This window comes from Kogia breviceps, chromosome 1, assembly GCF_026419965.1.
Source record: "Kogia breviceps isolate mKogBre1 chromosome 1, mKogBre1 haplotype 1, whole genome shotgun sequence".
In the NCBI taxonomy this organism is placed as follows: domain Eukaryota; kingdom Metazoa; phylum Chordata; class Mammalia; order Artiodactyla; family Physeteridae; genus Kogia; species Kogia breviceps.
The window spans coordinates 33,383,507-33,404,090 of NC_081310.1; the positions used below are offsets into that span (position 1 = coordinate 33,383,507).

General features: G+C 39.7%; 1 protein-coding gene across 1 annotated transcript in view; it reads right to left on the reverse strand.

Moving 5' to 3' along the window:
- The window catches only part of NME7 (NME/NM23 family member 7), a 255,564-nt gene that overhangs the window by 291 nt on the left and 234,689 nt on the right, over nt 1-20,584 (reverse strand). The gene's annotated exons all lie outside the window — the stretch shown is intronic.

Consider the following 20,584-nt stretch of genomic DNA (forward strand, 5'->3'; position numbering starts at 1 on the left):
AAGACAAACACGTGATTTCATTAGTTCACGTGGAAGTTCAGCCTTTTCTACCCAATAGAGGCCAAGAGCTGGGTCAGGACTCTGGACACCAACGTGCACACCCCTTCCCAGTGAGACAACCAGGTTAATTGGAGGCAGAGGCTCAATCAGCGAGGTTTTAAAGTTCAAGTTTAGAAATATTTTGCAGTGATACTCAGTTTAGAAAACATGAAATTTTGGTTCCTGCTAGCGCTTCATGAGATATGGTTGTTAGTAGTTCAGTTAAAAAAAAAAAAAAATGAGGTTAGCAATCAAAAAATGGACAGAAGAACTAAATAGACATTTCCCCAAAGAAGACATACAGATGGCCAAGAGGCACATGAAAAGCTGCTCAGCATCACTAATTATTAGAGAAATGCAAATCAAAACTACAATGAAGTATCACCTCACACCAGTTAGAATTGGCATCATCAGAAAATCTACAAACAACAAATGCTGGAGAGGGTGTGGAGAAAAGGGACCCCTCTTGCACTGTTGGTGGGAATGTAAGTTGGTGCAGCCACTATGGAAAACAGTATGGAGGGTCCTTAAAAAACTAAAAATAGGGCTTCCCTGGTGGCACAGTGGTTGAGAGTCTGCCTGCCAATGCAGGGGACATGGGTTCGAGCTCTGGGGTGGGAAGATCCCACATGCCACGGAGCAACTGGGCCTGTGAGCCACAACTACTGAGCCTGCATGTCTGGAGCCTGTGCCCTGCAACGAGAGGCCGCGATAGTGAAAGGCCCACGCACCACGATGAAGAGTGGCCGCCACTTGCCACAACTAGAGAAAGCCTTCACACAAAGTGAAGACCCAACACAGCCAAAACTAAAATTTTTTTAAAAATCAAAAAAACGAAAAACAGTTGCCATATGATCCAGCAGTCCCACAGCTGGGCATATATCCTGACGAAACTGTAATTTGAAAATACACATGCACCCATATGTTCATAGCAGCACTATTCACAATAGCCATGACATGGAAGCAACCTCAATGTCCATCGAGGATGAATGAATAAAGAAAATGTAGTATATATACAAATGGAATATTACTCAGCCATAAAAAAGAACATAATAATGCCATCTGAGGCAACATGAATGGACCTAGAGATGATCATACTAAGTGAAGTTAAAGACAAATATCATATCATATATGTAGAATCTAAAATAGGACATATGGGCCTTCCCTGGTGGCGCAGTAGTTGAGAGTCTGCCTGCCAATGCAGGGGACACGGGTTCGTGCCCCGGTCCGGGAAGATCCCACATGCCGCAGAGCGGCTGGGCCCGTGAGCCATGGCCGCCGAGCCTGCGCGTCCGGAGCCTGTGCTCCGCAATGGGAGAGGCCGCGTACCGCAAAAAAAAAAAAAAAAAAAAAAAGGACATAAATGGACACCTACAAAACAGAAACAGACTCACAGACATGGAGAACAGACTTGTGGTTGCCAAGGGGTGGCAGGGTGGGGGAGGGATGGATTGGGAGTTCAGGATTTTTTTTTGTGTGTGTGGTACGCGGGCTTCTCACTGTTGTGGTCTTTCCGGTTGCGGAGCACAGGCTCTGGACATGCAGGCTCAGTGGCCATGGCCCATGGGCCCAGCCGCTCTGCGGCATGTGGGATCTTCCCACACTGGGGCACGAACCTGTGTCCGCGGCATCGGCAGGAGGACTCTCAACCACTGCGCCACCAGGGAAGCCCCAAGGGAGTTCAGGATTAACAGATGCAAACTATTACATATAGAATGGATAAACAACAAGGTCCTACTGTATAGCAGAGGGAACTATATTCAATATGCTGTGATAAACTATAATGGAAAAAATATGAAAAATAACATGTATATATATGTGTAACTGAAAAAATTAGCGTGTGCCAAAAAAAAAAAAAAGGTTAGGTTTGAGGTTCAGTAAATTAAGAAGGTTTATACCTTGCTTTTTGGTTCATGGTTTGGCCTAAGTCCATATTTAGCCATATATTTAAAAATTAGCCTTAGAGTGAAAGGAGATGAAAATGAGCTTTCTGAAAAACATTCTCCAGGTATAACGGAGCTGAAGATTTAGTATCCCTTAACCCACATGGGAAGTACCCAAACTAAAATCTTGGCATCATCATATTTCAGAAAATGGAAACCTTTCACAAAGCCGGTGCAGCCAAAGCTTACATCAATCCTTCCTGCCTTCAGGCTGGTCCTGAGAAATCCTTTGGGACCTGAAATGCTGAAATGCCTCCTCAGTTGGGCTCTCCTCTTACAGAAACAGACCCAGAGGCCTATGGCCATTTCTGTGACAGCACAACTTGTTCAGAAATAGTAACAGCTTAAATTCCCACCTTATTGCCCCACATTTATTACCCTGCCAATCTGCTTCTCTTGTTTATTCTTTAAAAATACTACCTGAGACTTTGCTATCTCTAGAGCAGCAAATCGTGTGATGGCAAATGAATACCAGAGAAACAATGACTCCATTTAACAAAAAACAGCAAAGGGAACTGTGAGAAATGACACAACTGCTTAGCTGCAAAGATTTTAGAAGCCCTCCTTAACAACTGAGGAAATATGGCAAAAATCTGTAAACGGACAACATATCTACCTAAAGCTGGGTTTCTCAAAAAGCAACCTCTACGTACATTGAAATAGAAGGTATCGTTCCTTTAACAGAAGATGGTTTGTTTTGCTGAAACATCGACACTTTTTGCAGAGTGTACATGAGTCTTAAACGTGTGATGTTTATGAACAAGAAGTGGGGAATGGCTTTACGTCCGAGGAAAGGGGAGTATTTATTCAAATTGGAAGGTCGTTTGTATTTTTGAGACTGTTCTCAGGTCACAGCCTCGGTCAGACTCACTTAACCCCCTGCTTTCATATGAACCTTGTACCTTCCGTTCTAAGACATAGTGTGTATGTGCATATATGCGTGTGCACGTGCACCTGTGTATGTATGTGTGTGCTCTCTGCCTATTCCTTCCTTCAAGATTCTGTCCAAATCTTGCTTCCCTGTAGCCTTTCCAGATGGTGCCAACGTATTCCCTGCCTGTGAGAGTGCTTGTATCTCCACTAGGAGACTGGGGAAGTGGTTAGTGTTCTTTGACTATATAGGTATTCGTTGGCTGCCTAGTCTGCCAAGTACTCTTCTAACTGCCCTGGAAAGACCCTCGAGTGACCCTTTGCTTCTCACATTCTAGTATGAAGTACCTGCATATTTCTGGAACTCTTGCTGCTACACATTGATCATGATTTGCTCTCCTCGCATTATTAGATGACACATTTCTTGGGTGTAGGAACAGTGCCATCTACTTTTGGGGTGTCCTTATATCCTGAAAAGGGGTTTTCATACAAGTCCAAGTCAATCAAATATTGAATTCCTCACACAGAATATAAAAGGAATGAGTTTTCCAAAGGCAGTGTTTCTCACACGTTGGCTAAGTACTGCTTGGAATCAAAAGCATTGGAATAGTTACTGAATAGAGGAAAAAGGATTCTCTTTCTTTTCTTTCTTTTTTTTTTTTTTTTTCAATCCATCACATTCCCTGAAGGAGAGCTTCAATGTGGTGCTACTATGGCTTCAACCCAGGTTATTACCCTTTCAAATAAAGGGAGATAGGCCTGGGGCTCAGAACCTTTTGCAAACAATAGTATCTAGCTAGAATTTAAGAACTTTTCTTTCATTGTATTTATTACCTTCAACTAAGGACAAGTAATACCAGTTTCCCACTTATGCTGAATAAGTATTTCCATGATGGAAAATAAACATTCAAGTATCACAGTGAATGAATTTAAAGAAAAATAGTAAATACAATTTCAGGTGGTACTCAGATATGGTAAAACTCATGAAGGTAATAAAAGGCCAACTAGACTTCAGGAACCTTTGCCCCCAAATACAGCATTAACGGAAGCCAAGGTTTTTGGTTCTGTACCTGTTTGGGCAAAATCTAATCTGAGCTCTGTTTTAGAACAATAGCACGCCCTGTCTGCTCAAGCTGCATTTATTACCAGAGGCAACTGCTCCAACTCCAAATTAAAAACATTATCAGAGATCAGAGATGAAAATCTAGTTAATAAAATCTTTCAAAGTCCAATGAAAGCTCAAACTCCTGGCATTTTAAGGGATTAGTAACACTTCAATATCAGTATATATTTGGCCCATGGAGGAGAACTAAGTGAGGTTACTTCGAAAATCCATGACTAAGAACAGAGGGAAACATAATACGGAGGGAAACTATCCAAGGAGCATTTAAGAACAGCTGTAATCAAGTGAATAAAGTGATCTTGGTTTCAAATTCAGAGAAAATGTGACCCTGTCTTTTCTTCTTCAAGAGGAAACTAGCATTAGCCAGACATGTTATCCGCCATCTTCTAGGCTCTGCATTGGAAAAGCTGAACAGGAAATAGAGAGATAAACCTGTTATTCTCCCAACTGAAGCCTGCAATCAGCAGCATCCATAGCCTACCCAGTGTGAAACAAAGAGATTGGACCAAGGCAGATATCTTGGTTCATACTTTAATTCTCTATTTTTCTCCCAGAGACTGTCAGCATTGGTCTGTTCTGAGAGATTAAGTACCTCATGAAGGTACTGATTTTTATTGACTACAGAACCCAGCTATTTTATTTAGCCACAAATGAATCCCACACCCTAAGAAAAGGCCCACATTGTAATAAAACTGTGACTTGCTATCTCCAGCTTGCTTTACCACAAAACCTTTAAAAAACTGGGATTTCATAAAATCGGCACCCTTACAAGCAGTCTGTAAAGCACTACCTTTTCCAAGGAAATGCTCATCTTCTTCGTCTAGTGCTGGCCACATACAGGCCAGGTAGGAGGAGGCACTGAGTGATTTGAAACCCACCTATTTAGTTATCCACAATGTCTGATATACTCAGTATTAGACGGATCCTTTGGTTTAAGTGCTTCAGGGATCAAATATTTCATTCCTCTGTAAGGTGGCCCTTTAGTGCCCATAACTTGTTACAGGGATTTATGGTCACTAAATTAGCAAGTACTGGAGGAGCATGGAACAGTCCTATAGCAATGGGATATAGGATCTATTCCTTTACATAGGAACAGGGGTTCTAAAGCGACTAGTGGCTGAGGATCAGGCATTGGGGAGGTGCGGATGATTCAGCATTGGAACCTCTGGGCGGCAAGGGAACAGAATAAGGTTAACAGACACTTTGGGATTGTACTACCAAAAGTGAAACATGGCATGAGAAGTCCATGCTGATGGAAACCTGTGCCTAGAGCTGGCCTTTCTCCTTTTCTTTGATTTGCAAATTTCTTCCAAGCTACCTACTATGTGCCCAGCACCGACTATGAAGTGGGGGAGGGAAGGGTTCAGGCATACAAGATCCCCATTCTTAAGAAATTTTTGCCTTCACGCTTCTAAATGTCTTAAATGCCCTAAACTACTCTCACCTATACTTAATTCATTCTTTCCCTCCTCTGTCAATCATTCATTCAACATATTGAGCACATCCCATTCATGATAATTCAGTGACGGGTGAGACCTGGTCCTCAGAAAGCTTATAGACTGAAAAGAGGAAAACCCATGTAATCAAATAAAATCACTATAGTGTGCTAAGGTATACGTGGGAATAATTAACTGCCAGTGGGAACACAAAGTGTTTCATAAAGTGGTTAACATTTGAGTCCTTAGGATGAGTTGGAAGTGACATAGGGGAAGGAGGAGCACATTTTAGCTGAATATACAATTGCTATGCCAATGGGCAATGATACTTTAATAATAAGGTTAACTTGAGGATTTGTTCTGTCTTTATCACTGTTAAATAAGAACAACAGCTTACATTTATTAACTACTTCACAGTGTATGGTCTAATTTCATATATAAACCATCTCCTTCACACACAGCTCTGTGAAGCTGGTCCCCTTATCCCCATACAGAGCAGGATCCTGAGACTCAGAGGTCCATGACTTCCCTATATAGTAAGCTGAGGGACTTGCTCAGTTGGCAAGGCTGGAACTTGAATCTGTATCTTCCAACTCTAAGCCACAGTGGCACTGTGACCTCCCATGGAGTAGTCCCTGCATTTGCTGGTGACCGTATATAAATTATTGCCAATTCTGTAAGAATGTAATTCAAATAAATGTAAATTTTCTGTAATTGCTTCAAGTGTAGACTCAACGAAAACTTCCAGAGCATGTCTCGTCTTTGCCCTGAGTACAGTGCATAACAAAAACGGGCCTCAATGCTAGTGATTCCCTGTCCACCACTCCCCAGAGAGGAACTTCTAGTATATGGAGCAAGCATGAAATCTCCCTGCATGTTTTATTAACTCTGGTTTTGTATCAGAGTCTCTAGTGTAGCTTACTGCTCCTGATGCCTGGGCTCCACCACAGATAGCTGAATCAGACACTCCGGAGGTGGAGCCAGGTGTCTGTTTTCCAGTGGTTCTGCAACAAAAATGCCTGTGGAGTTTTTTTGTTTTGTTTTGTTTTGTTTTGTTTTTCTCCTTTTAAATCAGAGTGTAGATGTGCTTGAACATTTACAGAATTTATCTATCCTACTGTCGTGGAGTTCAGCACCAAACTAAAATATGTGTACCTGTGCCATTATACTAGATAGATTTTGCAGATAAAATCTAGTCACTCTGAATTTGATTGAGGTACAGTTTTGTTAGTGTTCCAATAATATACTGATTTTTAAATACATCAGCCTATTAAGAAGGGAAACAACTTTCAACTCACTTGAGGCTCTTATAGCCAAGACTGGCTTCATGGACATGTAACGGGTGCTGACACACAGGGCCACATGCTTAGAAGGGCCTATGCCTGGTTTAGTGTTCCACTGCCTCCCTCTTGAAATTCTTAATAATTCTTGAACCAGGGGCCCTACATTTCCATTCTGTAACAGTTCTGCTTACAGCCATGGGCCTCTGTGCTAGGGCTACTTTGGCCTGGTTTTCCTATCGGCTGAGTGGAAAATGTGGTTGAAAAGGCTGCTTGTAAAATAAGCAGTGAACAGATCCATGGTGAGAGGTGGCGGGTTGAGGAAGGTGCAAGGTGAGGCTGGCTATGGAAGGTGGGAGCCACAGACTTGCTAGGAGAGAAACAGAGGCCCAGGAGGGCAGGCCGAAGCCTTGGGGCAGGGGTGGGGGGAGAGGGCCTCTGCTGTGGGGGTGGTTGGAGGAGGCTACCAGCAGGCCTTTAACATGTGAGCCTGAATCCTCTATGAACTCTTCCCATGCTCCCTCTCTCCCTCTTTGTCTTTCCCCTACAAGTCACCACTTGTTTTCAGCTCTCCAGATAATGGAGTTCAGAAGTAAAGAGTTGTGAGGAAAAAGGTGGTGGGTAAAGGACCTCTGTTCTCCAGACAGAAGGTCTCAGAGGAAACATCCTCGCCTTGCTAAAAGAAAAAGAGATGAAAAATCTATTCCTGCTTACTGTCTCAGCTACAGAGCCCAGAAAGTCCTTGGGCTGCAGAGGTACCCCCTCAAATCTATTTATAGGCTACAAAATATTCATAATAAGGTTGAACCTACTGTAGTCATAAGAGTTATCTCCTTCATATATGTTTATCTTCTCCATGGGTTTGGAGGCCATATTTGAAGTTCTTTTTTGTTTTTTTAAATTGGAGTATAGTTGATTTACAATGTTGTGTTAGTTTCAGGTGTATATAAAATAGACAACTAATAAGGACTGACTGTATAGCACAGGGAACTCTATTCAATACCCTGTAATTACCCATATGGGAAAAGAATCTAAAAATAAGTGGATCTATGTATAGGTATCATTGATTCCCTTTGCTGTACATCTGAAACTAACATTATAAATCAACTATACTCCAATAAAAATTAATTTAAAAAATTTAAAAAATAACAACATAACTAATAAGGACCTCCTGTATAGCACAGGGAACTCTACTCAATATTCTGTAATAACCTATATGGGAAAAGAATCTAAAAAAGAATGGATATAAGTATATGTATAACTGATTCACTTTGCTATACACCTGAAGTCTTTTAAGACAAAATGAAAATTTCAGATTGAAATGACTAGACATTTCAGTAATTCTGTAAACCCAATATTCTCAGAGTTTTCTTATAAAGACCTCTTGATTATTCTGCTGCCAGCCACTAATGAGAACAACTGTCTTTTTAAAGCTAGAAGGAAATTATACCTCAGCCCATAATAGAGTGGTGCTGACTTTTCTCTCTATAGGAAATATATACCATTTTTTCTAATATATCTAAAGATGTAGGAGTCCTTTCTAGAAATTCATTCTAAAATTGTGTTTTGTGACTCATTCTTATCTGGCCTCTTCTACCCTGAAGGCGGTTTTGGTTGCAGCTAGTCTCTCCCCAGTCCCTCAAAAAAATCTAAAAGTATGAATAGGGAACTTCTGTTCCCTTCCCCCTACCCTCAGTGATTAAAAAAGTACTCTCTGAGGGTCACCATATGAGAGCCACGGATAATTTTTCAATGTTTACATTTAAAATTTTACTTACTCTTAAAAAGTGGAGTCCTTGTTACATATCAAATGCTTTCACAAATTATCTTGTGTAATCCTTACAACTGAAACAGATGTATTAGTCCCATTTTTCAGTTGATAAGACTGAGGTCGTTAGAGCTAGAAGCTTGCCTGAGGACACGAGATTCAGTTTAGTGCCTCAGGCTTTGTTCACGCTGGTTAAGAGCTCAAGGTAAAGATGGAGCCTGGCTGAGGTGGGGATGGGTTTGACTCCTGGCCTTGCCATTTCCTGGCTGGCTGACCTTGAGGAAGTCATAACTTCTTGGTTTCTCATATTGCACATCTCTAATATAATATTACTGATTACATATGGCTGTTGTAAAGATTAAATGAGTTAATATACGGAAAGCATTTAAAACAGTGCCCAGCGTATAGTAAATATTACAAAATAATTATCATTATGGGTTCTCCCATATCCTCACAATGCTGTGGTCTCTCCTGCTGTATGTCAGTGAAGCCATGGGTTTCTGAGCAATTCCATCCGGCTCTGAGAGCCAAAACTGCCAGGGCAATTACAGCTTATTAGGGGACAGCCTACATAATTAACCAGGTCATGAATGACAAAGGCAGACTGAGGACCTTTGCAAACAAAGACAGTAAAGAGACACAGAACGGAACACAACATGTAATCCCTGAATGGATCCTAGAGAAGAAACATTTTTTTTTCTTGTGCTACAAAAGACATTTGTGAGTGAAACTGGTAAGATTTGAATGTCTGTACATAGTATAGTGCTGTATTAATTTCCTGATTTCTAATCATTATTCTGTGGGGAAGGAAGAGAATATCTGTGTTTTAGGAAATATACACTGAAGTACTGAGAGATAAAAGGGAATCATAACTGTAATTTACTGTCAAATATATATACATATATACAATAAATAAATTAACGCACACGTACACAAGGAGAGAAAAGAGACAGAATGATTAACATGGTAAAATGTTAACATTTGGGGAATGTGGGTAAAGGGTTTAGAGAAGTTCCTTGAATTATTATTTTTTTGCAACTTTTAAAAATAAGTCTAAAATTATTTCAAAATAAAATGATAAAAACATTAATCAGTAGAAAAAACAGCCTAGTATAGTGAAAGAGTACTGAATTTGGACTTGGAAGAATTTTGTTTGATTCTAGTCACTATTTCCTCGTGCTGTTAGGCAAGTCAGGTAAACTCTCTCAGGCTGTGGACCTCAGATTGGGACTTGAACCCACAGTCTTTTAACTGAGATAACACACCTGGTCTCAGGATTAATGAAGCTCAGCTTCTTGATGTCTTGTCACAGAAAGAATTCAGTGAGAGATAAAGTGATAGGTAAGAAGTGGATTTATTTAGAGAGAAACACACTCCACAGACAGAGTGGGCCATCTCAGAAGGTGAGAAAAGCACCAGGGTATGGGGGTTGTCAGTTTTTATAGGGCTGGGTGATTTCATAGGCTAATCAGTGGGAGGAGTATTACAGCTATTTTGGGGAAGGGGTGGGGATTTCCAGAAATTGGGCCAACACCCACTTTCTGACCTTAAAGGTCAGCCTTGGATCTGTGGGTGTGTTACAATGAGAGTATACTGAGGGTCAAGGTCTAGTGGAAGTCACTGACTCATCTGCCATCTTGGACCTACTTGGTTCTAATCAGTTTATGTCATGTCCTTGGGCTATGTTATTCTTCTAAAGGTTGTGCCCTGCCCCCTTCCCTCCTGTTTCATTCCTAAATCTAAAAATTGAGAATAAGATCTACCTCTTTGGGAAGAATGTGTATATAAGTTGATGAGTGGATTTATAAATTTGCAGCTCAGGATGGGCTTGCTACAAGTCAGTTTACAGTGAAGCTAAGAGGCTCACCTGGGAATATCAGTCAAGAAGGGGAGAAAATTCAGGTGAACTTGTCATTTCATGTTCGAAATTCATTTTTGCTGACCTCCCCTACAGAAAAAAAGGTTTTGATAGGGAACATATTCTGTCCTTAAAACTTAAAAAATGTCTTCAAGTAAGAAAAGGAAATGTAAATATGATGATCAATTGGAGAAGGAGTGATTCTTCATCTGGCTGTAGATCAGAATCACCCTTTAGATCTCTAAAAAACAACAAATGGATGCTTGGACCCCATTCCCTGAGAGTATGATTGATTAGGTCTTGGGAAGGTCCAGGATATATGCATTTCAAATAGCTCCACAGATACTTCTGATGTTCACGGGGGTTGCAAACCACTGCCCTAGATAGTTGGTAAAAGTAGGTGCCCTAGAAATCGGGGCTGGAACCAAGTCCGTGTGATACTGCCAGAAGTGATCTGAAGGGAAGAATGAAATCTCCCAGTTAACTTGGCTTTTCCTAGTACACTGGAGGCTCTCAACATGAATAATGTGCCCAAGAGATGGGTAAGGCCTCACACAATGAAATGGGGAATATGGGCAAAAAAAGGAGACTGAACTTCAACAGGCTCATCTTGGGTATTCATGCGAAAGAAATCAAAGTAGCCTCACAGAGTGAGTTCTATAACAATAAACAGTGACTCAGGAAAGGGATCTTGGAGTGTGTCCTGATGGTTCCCTAAAGACTTGGGCCTCAGGGGCAAATGCTGTCTGGGGGGCCATCTTTGCAGACTGACCTCATAAAGGATACTGGAAATTAAAACCCAAGGAAGTACAGTACCCTTAAAAAACCAAAACACAAAAAACCCACAGGTATTTGTTTCTTGGGAAGTTCTTGTTGCTATACTTCACACACATTTCAGTTTGAAAAGTTCCAAGAGGAAAATGATTAAATTAGAAAATAGCAACTAAAGTTATTTAGAAGATATGGCATCACTTTTATAAAGACATGTTAGAAAAGTTTAAAAAGCTCTTAAATTAGATCAAAGCAGATAGAATATATAATCAGAATATACAATTAGCTAATAAGGGGAATAGTTGGGATGGACTTTTCCACTAAATCCAGAAAGAACTGGAGAGGGCAAATGTTGAGATAATTTAATATTAAAGAAAAAAGACCTCCTTACATCCAAAGATTTAAAGGGTCAAAATGGCTAGATTCATATGTTAATAATATCTTTTGAAGGGCAAATTGGAGATGTGGAAGGAATATTTTAAATCTTTGATAACAATGTTATAAAAGGCAATTGCCATATTTTTCTATAAAACTTTCCTCACTGTTACTAAATTCTGGCTAAATATTCTGGGCTAAATATATTCCAGTGAAATTTCAAGCTTCTTATTATGTATTTAAAGAGCTTGTTGCACAGTTCCTGGGAAAGATGAATTGAGACAATGGCCCTGAGCTGAGATGGCCAGTGCTCCTGGTAGGGAGATAACAGCCTGGGAGACAGCTGCACGAGAAGAAAGAGATGAGTTGCCAGCTAATTCTAAGAAGACAGGGAGGCTCCCATCTCCACCTGTGCTCCAGCCACCACCATTGTCATTGCCCAAAGCAACCTCTGAATCTCACACACCTTCCCCAGCTCAAAACCTCCGCTGGCTCCCTGTTTCCCACTGTATTACGTCAAACCTTCTTGGCTTGGCTTTCATAAAGCCCAACGTTACAGCCCCCTAAAACCAGCATGCTTTTGGCTCTAGTCATTCTTCCTTTCCTGATGCCCAGGGACAAAGAAAGGACTTTACCACTTCAAATGTCCTTTCTTTTATTCTTTCAGGGCAAGGGATTTTATGCTTCAGGGCAAGGGATGCTCCTTTTACTTCTTTTCTATATGTCAGAATTCTTCATATACAGTAGTCCATAAAGACTTGATAATTAAATATCTGTACCGTGTTCTCTATTTCTCTTCTTTATCACATCCTCATCACCCACTCTTTCTCAAAGTTGGCTATAGATCAAAAAGAAACTTCTTACCTAAATGGACATTTCCCCAAAGAAGACATACAGATGGCCAATAGGCATATGAAAAGATGTTCAACATCGCTAATTATTAGAGAAATGCAAATCAAAACTACAGTGAGGTACCATCTCACACTGGTCAGAATGGCCATCATTAAAAAGTCTACAAATAATAAATGCTGGAGAGGGTGTGGAGAAAAGGGAACCTTCCTATACTGTTGGTGGGAATGTAAATTGGTGCAGCCACTATGGAAAACAGTATGGAAGTTCCTCAAAAAATTAAAAGCAGAATTGCCATATGATCCAGCAATCCCACTCCTGGGCATATATCTGGACAAAACTATAATTCAAAAAGATACATGGGGACTTCCCTGGTGGCACAGTGGTTAAGAATCCACCTGCCAATGCAGGAGACACAGGTTCAATCCCTGGCCCAGGAATATCCCACATGCCACAGAGAAACTAAGCTCGTGCACCACAACTACTGAGCCTGTGCTCTAGAGCCTGCAAGCCACAACTACTAAGCCTGTGTGCCACAACTAGTGAAGCCCGTGCACCTAGAGCCCATGCTCCACAACAAGAGAAGCCACTGCAATGAGAAGCAAGCACACAGCAATGAAGACCCAGTGCAGCCAAAAATAAATAAATAAATAAATAATTTTTTTAAAAAAGTCCCCCTGTTTAAAAAAAAAAAAAAAAAAGATACATGCACCCCTATGTTCACAGCAGCACTATTCACAATAGTGAATAAGATGTGGAAACAACCTAAATATCCATCATCAGATGAACGGATAAAGAAGATGTGGGACATATATACAATGAAATACTACTCAACCATAAAAAAGAATGAAATAATGCCATTTGCAGCAACATGAATGGACCTACAGATTATCATACTAAGTGAAATAAATCAGAATGAGAAAGACAAATACCATATGATATCACTGATACATGGAATCTAAAATATGACACAGATGAACTTATCTATGAAACAGACACAGACTCACAGACATAGAGAACAGACTTGTGGTTGCCAAGGAGGGAATGAGGGTATAGGAGTTTGAGATGAGCAGATGCAATCTATTATATATAGAATAGATAAACAAGGTCCTACTGTATAGCACAGGGACCTATATTCAGTATCCTCTGATAAACCATAATGGAAAAGAATATGAAAAAGAATGTATATATGACTGAATCACTTTGCTGTACAGAAGAAATTGATACATTGTAAATCAAGTATACTTCAATAAAATACATTAAAAAGAAAAAAGAAGCTTCTTGCACAATCTCCATCACTGGCTTCTGCCAATCACGCTGATATAACAACAAACATTGACATTCATGAACAGAATGGAAAGAACTCTGTCCCTAGGCCAGCAAAGACCATGGTTGGTTTGCAATGAACAATTTAGGGCAGTAAAGAACTGGAGAGGATTTCAGGAGGGTAAGAAATGAGTGACTATATTCCTATCAAAAAAAGAGTAAATAGGCTTCTAGAAAGAGGCAATTATGACAGAGACATGCTTGAGGCAAAATATAATGAATTAATTTATTTTCAAACAAGAATATCAGTGGCCCGTAAATACTCCAAAAGTTCTTTACGTTTCTAGAAGAGTATAAAACAATGAATTATTTAAAGCCTTATCAGTTTAAAGATTTCATTTAGAGTAGCTTGGATCTTAGTTTCTAAGCCTTACTTTGAATGGTATAACCCTGTCTTGGTCCTATCAAAAATCTAGATAATTTCTTCTACTTAATGTTTCATATTCTCTCAAACTACTTAGAACAGAACAGTGATGTCAAAGGCTGAAACAGAACCCAATCAATTAAAATATATGTGACTTAACTACTGGCATATTCCTCTGATGCTATTTTCAAGAATAATATTGACAGACTGAAGAAGTGTTTTAAAACAAAGAGATTTTCCACGGATTCTGTCACTGGGAAATTTACAGCAGAGAAAGATGACAGTGTTTCAAGATACAGCAGTGACGGCAGCAGTAACAACATTGAAAATAATGTGCTAGAGATTGCCAGTGCCCACCCAATACTCATTCTCCCTTTCTCCTTTATAAAGAGGATTTTGATTCTGTTGGTGCATAACGAAGTGCATAGTCTCTGTTACAGGTGGGGGGCGGGGAGGATGGTGATTCATCTCTTACTAATGTCACATACGCAAAAGTTGTTGGGGAGGGCTTATAGGAAAGCTCCTTAAAAGCAGGCACACTCAGCTGGTAGTATCCTGTTGCCCTCTGCCCTTCAGTTCTTTCTGCCTGGAATCAGCACATGATGCTAGAGAAGAGTAGCCACCTTGGAACTAAGGGGCAATCACAAGGGAACAGCCAAGACTACTGCAGAGATCTTGGGCCTGAATTGTTGAGCGGCTAAACCAAAGCCTATCATGGCCTGCCTCCTCATTTCTTGTTTCACAGTAAGAAAACCTCTACTTTGTTCTGTTTTTGGCACTTCTTCTGTTCCTAGCAGCCAAATTCTTAACAGATATAAATAACAGTAATAACTACAATAATAATGGTATAACAACAGCACTGTTCTAAATGCTTTGCATTATCTCATTTAATACTTACTGATCTATGACTGTTATCTCTGTATGACAGTTCAGGAAACTGAGGCTTAGACCCCACAGCTAGCTAAGAAGTAGAGTTAGGATTTGAGCCCTGGCAATCTAAATTTTCTTTAATTAATTAATTAATTAATTAATTTTTGGCTGCATTGGGTCTTCGTTGCCCCGCGCAGGCTTTTCTCTAGTTGCAGCGATGAGGGGCTACTCTTCGTTGCGGTGCGCGGGCTTCTCACTAAGGAGGCTTCTTTTGTTGTGCAGCATGGGTTCTAGGCACATGGGCTTCAGTAGTTGTGGCACGCGGGCTCAGTAGTTGTGGAGCACGGGCTTAGTTGCTCTGTGGCATCTTCAGACCAGAGCTCGAACCCATGTGTCTTGCATTGGCAGGTGGATTCTTAACCACTGCACCACCAGGGCAGCCCTGGAAATCTAATTTTAACTGTATTGTGATTTCTATTACCCTACTAAGTGAAGTAAAACAGCAAGTAGCTCAATTGAGATTCTGGGGTCATGGATGCTGTTCTCCGTTGCTATTCTCCTTTATGCCAAATACACACATCTCTAATCTAGGCATCTCCAATAAAGATTCCTAAAACATACAGAATTCATACTTAAAAAGAGTAAAGTTAGATCAAATAGATTTTCCAGAAGAAAATCTTCCCTATGTGAGGATTTAAAACTACCTGTCCTGTGTCTGTCAACTCCCTTACACTTCATCAGCCTCAGCATTTTAGCCAGACGTCATCCTCACCTTTTAAGAGTCTGGGATAGATCTTCATTGATTTACTAAATCCCTACCCTTTCAGATGAAATCATACCAAAGGAGCAATTTAGTGCCAACTTCAGTGGTTGTTTTCTTTAGTGCAGGCACCATGTCTACTCCGTGGGACCTATAACTCCCCTAACCCAAGTGGAAATGGTCTACCTTCAGTGGGATACACTTGGGTTGATTTAGGAAAAAACAAAACCAAACCAAAAGCAAACCACTCCAAAACTGCCTATGATATTTCCTGAGAATATTTTTCAGAGGCCCTTTCCAAGCAGTTTCTGATTACCACTGCTCTTTGACTCAGTCATAACAACAGTAAATTTGAGGGAACTTTTGCGACACTAGTTATTATGGTTAGGCCAACTAAAAATTAATTGAATTGATTGGAAAATCAGAATCACAGAAATTAAGCACTGAAAACCAAAAGAATTTTGTACAATATTCTCAATTATATTGCTTTCTCTTTCTTATGCACTTTCCACCTCCTAAAGATGAATAATAGCAGAAAATGATGATGTTTAACATTTCTAGTTAGAATACATTTTGAACATGTAAAACTAGAGATGCTTATGACAAAATTCATTTAGAGGTAGGAGGTCCCAGTTTTCTAGCTATTCTACTTTTGATCTTCCTCCAACCCATTCTCTCTACTGCCACTTTTCTTCCATTGCTCCTTATTTAAAAAACAAAACACAACCCATCACAACCTAGACCTAGTCTACTATTCCAAATTCTACCATAACCACTTTTCCCTTCAGATTTTAAACTCTAGCCACACTCATTTCAAATAATTACCTGGATACTCCATCTTCTGGAATATATCTGGGACTCCAGAAATGCAATTTCCTCTGCCCAAATGCTCTTCCTGTACCCTCTTCCTCCCATCCCACTTTTCACTTTGTGACCTTAGAATCTCTACTTTAAGCCATCGACCAACCAACCAACAGAAAACAAGGAAAAACCCTTGTGGAACTTAAAAAAAATTGATAAAGGCCAAACTAATCATCTAAATCAGGGGTCACCAAACTTTTTCTGTTAAGGGACAGAGTAGTAAATATTTTAGGCATTGTGGGCCATACAATCTCTGTTGCAACTACTCAATTTTGCTGATGTAGCTGCAGAGCAGTCATATACATTATGTAAATAAAGTGTGGCTGTGTTCTAATAAAACTTTATTTAAAAAAGCAGGCAGAGGGCCAGATTTGGCTAGTGGGCCATAGTTTGCTGAACCTCATCTAACGCATGCTATGTCTAAATAGCACACATATCTCTAGCTGGCAACATACATCATTTTCCATGAGTATATTCATAAATAGCAAAATCATACTGATCATACACAAGAGAAGATATTTTGTTACAAATTGTATCTGCCATGTAGGATGCACTCATATTTCTTACCAAAAAATCTAGTTAAAAATAATTTTAAAACCCATGAAAGCTAATTTTTTAGGGTAGGGATTATTGATTATACTTGAGTAAATGATATAATGTACACTATATCATTTAACACTTCTTGGTACTTAACAAATGCTTAATTGAACCCAAACAGAATACAAATTCACCTTGTTACTGGTGAATTGTGCAAGGTTTTTGTTTTGTTTTTTCATGTGACTTCCTCCCTCTCTTTTTTTCCTTCCTTCCCTTCTTCAAGAAAAATTTCTGACTCAGAGAAGGAGCCAAAAACCCACTCCAACTTTGGTCACTGCAAAGCCGTAACAACTGTAGCTTAGAGAGAGCAAGGACTGAGAATTTGGTACTAGTGAAACTGATGTTATATTTGGTAATTGATATTCAAGGTTTTGTAGGTTTTCATCACAGCAGTGATCTAAGGAAGAGGTCTTATTTGTTTTCTACAAAGATTAAATATGCTGCCTTTGGCTTTGTATAAGTTCTTTTCACTGATATACTATAATCCAAAAAACACTCCTTGCTTTTGAAAAAAGGTCTTAAGTGTTTCAAAACTATTTCTCCATTTAGTTCTGTATTGCTAAATCACTCAATATTTAATATGCAGTTAATGCCTTCTTTCCCCCGTTTCTCTTCTTTAGCACACTTTGGGTGGCAGCTAGTCTCTAAGGATGATCTTTATGAGTCACACTGTCCAGTGTTCGTGGCCTTGGGTATCCCCTCTACACTGAATATGGGCCTGGGATTCACTTTAACCAAGAGAATGTGATGGAAGGGATGTTATGCTAGTTCTTGACCTAAGATTTAAGAAGGCCTAGCAGCTTCTGCTTTTGGCAGTCCTAAGCTGCCATGTAAGGAGTCTCTGCTGGAGAGATGACCATGTGAAGAAGCAGCTCTGAGCTGACATGGAGAGAAAGGGACGCTCAGCTGTCTGAGCTAAGCTTTCTTGTGGTTCTCCTCCAAAATTTCAGAGACGTGAAGGAGCTATCTTGAACATTCTAGCCCATTTGAACCCCTAGGTGACTGCAGCTCCAGCCAGCAACACAGAGAACAAATAAACCACCCAACAGAACCCAGTAAACCAGAGAAGTGTGAGAGAGAAAATGATTATTTCTTCAAGCCACTAAGTTTTGGGGTAGTTTATAACACAGCAATATAGATAATCAAAACACTTTGAGATGATTAAAAATAAATATATTAATAGTGTTTCTTTTCTGGGAATCATTGCAGTGAATATTCTAACCATACAGAGTTCCACCTGGAGTTAGTAAAAAAAGAAAAAAAAATTTTTTTTTTTTCCTGAAGAAAGTTTACTGACCTGGTCTTGACTTGGCCAAGAGGAACACGAAGTGAAAAACTAGATCTTCAGAATAGGGTAATTTGGGGATTACCTATAACAAGTGATCAATCAACACATTTGTTTTCTACAGAGAGAAGCAAACAGGTGCTACGGAAGAATCATCACTGTTGGAGTCAGATGTAGATCTGGATTTGAATCCCAGAATTTTTGTTTACTTGCTGTGGGATCTTGAGCAAATCATTTAGTATTGCCAAACCTTGGTTTCCTCAGCTCCCAAATGAGAATACTGGCAGCTCCTACCTTTTAGGACTATTTTAAGGATTCAGTTAGACAAATGTATGTAAAATGCCTAGCACAGTGTTGGTACATAACTGTACCAGCAAATCTTATTTTGTTGCCCTTATAGAGGCATCATGACAAGAACTTGGCTGAATGGAAGGCCTAAGTCTTGGGGAGTGCCTCTGATGCTGGATTACCTTCCTCCCACCATATTTCCTCTGATCACCCAAGGAGGTCAATAGGATGTGAAGAATTGAATCCTGCCTCTAACTGACAAGTATTACGATATCCATCTTGGGCTACTGTTATGGGAAGGACTGTGTTCCCCCCACATTCATATGTGCCCCAATTATCTCGGAATATGACTGTATTTGGAGAAGGATCTTTAAACTGGTGATTAAATTAAGCTGCGGTTGTTAGGGTGGATCCTAATCCAATATGACTGGTATTCTATAAGAAGAGATTAGGACACAAACACACATAGAAAAAAGACTATGTGAAAACAGGGAGAAGACAGCTGTCTACCAACCAAAGAATGAAGGCCTCAGAAGAAACCAAGACTGCCGACACCTTCATCTTAGACTTCTAGCCTCCAGAAATGTGAAGAAATAAAGTTATGTTGTTTAAGCCACCCAGTCTGTGGCACTTTGTTATGGCAGACATAGTAAACTAATCTAGCTACTCTGAAAATGATTAAGGTACCTGAGGCAAGTGAATAAATCACAGGTTACAAAGAGAGTGGAAACGAACACAGCAGAAGGAGAGAGGGGGAAAACAAAGATAGGATAGAGACAGGCCGTGCCACTTTGGGAGCTCAGGTTGTGATGGTCATTTGGGATTTGCCTAAGTCCATGCCTGAGCCTGGTAGGTAAAAGGTTCACCTAAGGACACCGAACATCAGAAAGAAAATAACACTTCTACACCAAATGCAGAAAGAGGTAAAACTCTGTCACTCAGGACCCTCTTTCTTATGAAAAGGTTTAAAACATCTTACAGTCCAAGTAAAAATGGAAAATGCTTTGCTATTTTGAGACTTGTTCACTCTTGTAAATGACATCTGGGATGTCAACATTCAATGAGAGCTATTCAGAATCTGGCACTTTTAATTCATGTGAGAATGCCAATTCCACTGAGTAGAGAGGATATTAGACTTACATTTACTATAGAGTGCAAATATTGCATTGGAGTAGGTTAGGGATAAAAATGTCAATTATATGTAAAATTAAATACCACCTTTTTGAATCATTTGCCTTGGCATCATCGAAAATTTTCCAGCCTTCTCCAAGAGTGTCACATTTGGTAACAGTAATTCATAAATGGCCTGATTTCCCAGTGAGTCACAGTGACTAAAATATTTTGAATAAATGTTTCACTTATTTATATTGTTGGGTCAAAACCACAATTTACTGAATTATCTGTGTTGGTAACATTTTTTAAAGAGTTACAATTACCACTTACATCCTCTCAATGCTCCATATGTTGTTGACACATACAAGAAAGTGAGTAGACAGGATTAATGGATAATGATTGTGTACCCCTATGTCTTAAAACTCAACAAAAAAAAGATTAATTAAATAGGTAGCCACAGCGATTATATATAAAAATAGAGCTTATTCCCATGAACAAATGATCCTGGGGACCAAAGCAGGGCATTACTAAATCTTTGAGCCTGGAAACTGTAAAGTAACTTCTTTTTTTTGTTTTTTGTTTTTTTAAAATAAGTGCTCATTTATTTTTCAGCTGGTAATATGTACATGTGAAATTTTAGTTTCTTTCTTTTAACAGATCTTTATTGGAGTACAATTGCTTCACAATACTGTGCTAGTTTCTGTTGCACAACAAAGTGAATCAGCCATATGCATACACATGTCCCCATATCCCCTCCCTCTTGAGCCTCCCTCCCATCCTCCCTATCCCAACCCTTTAGGTCATTGCA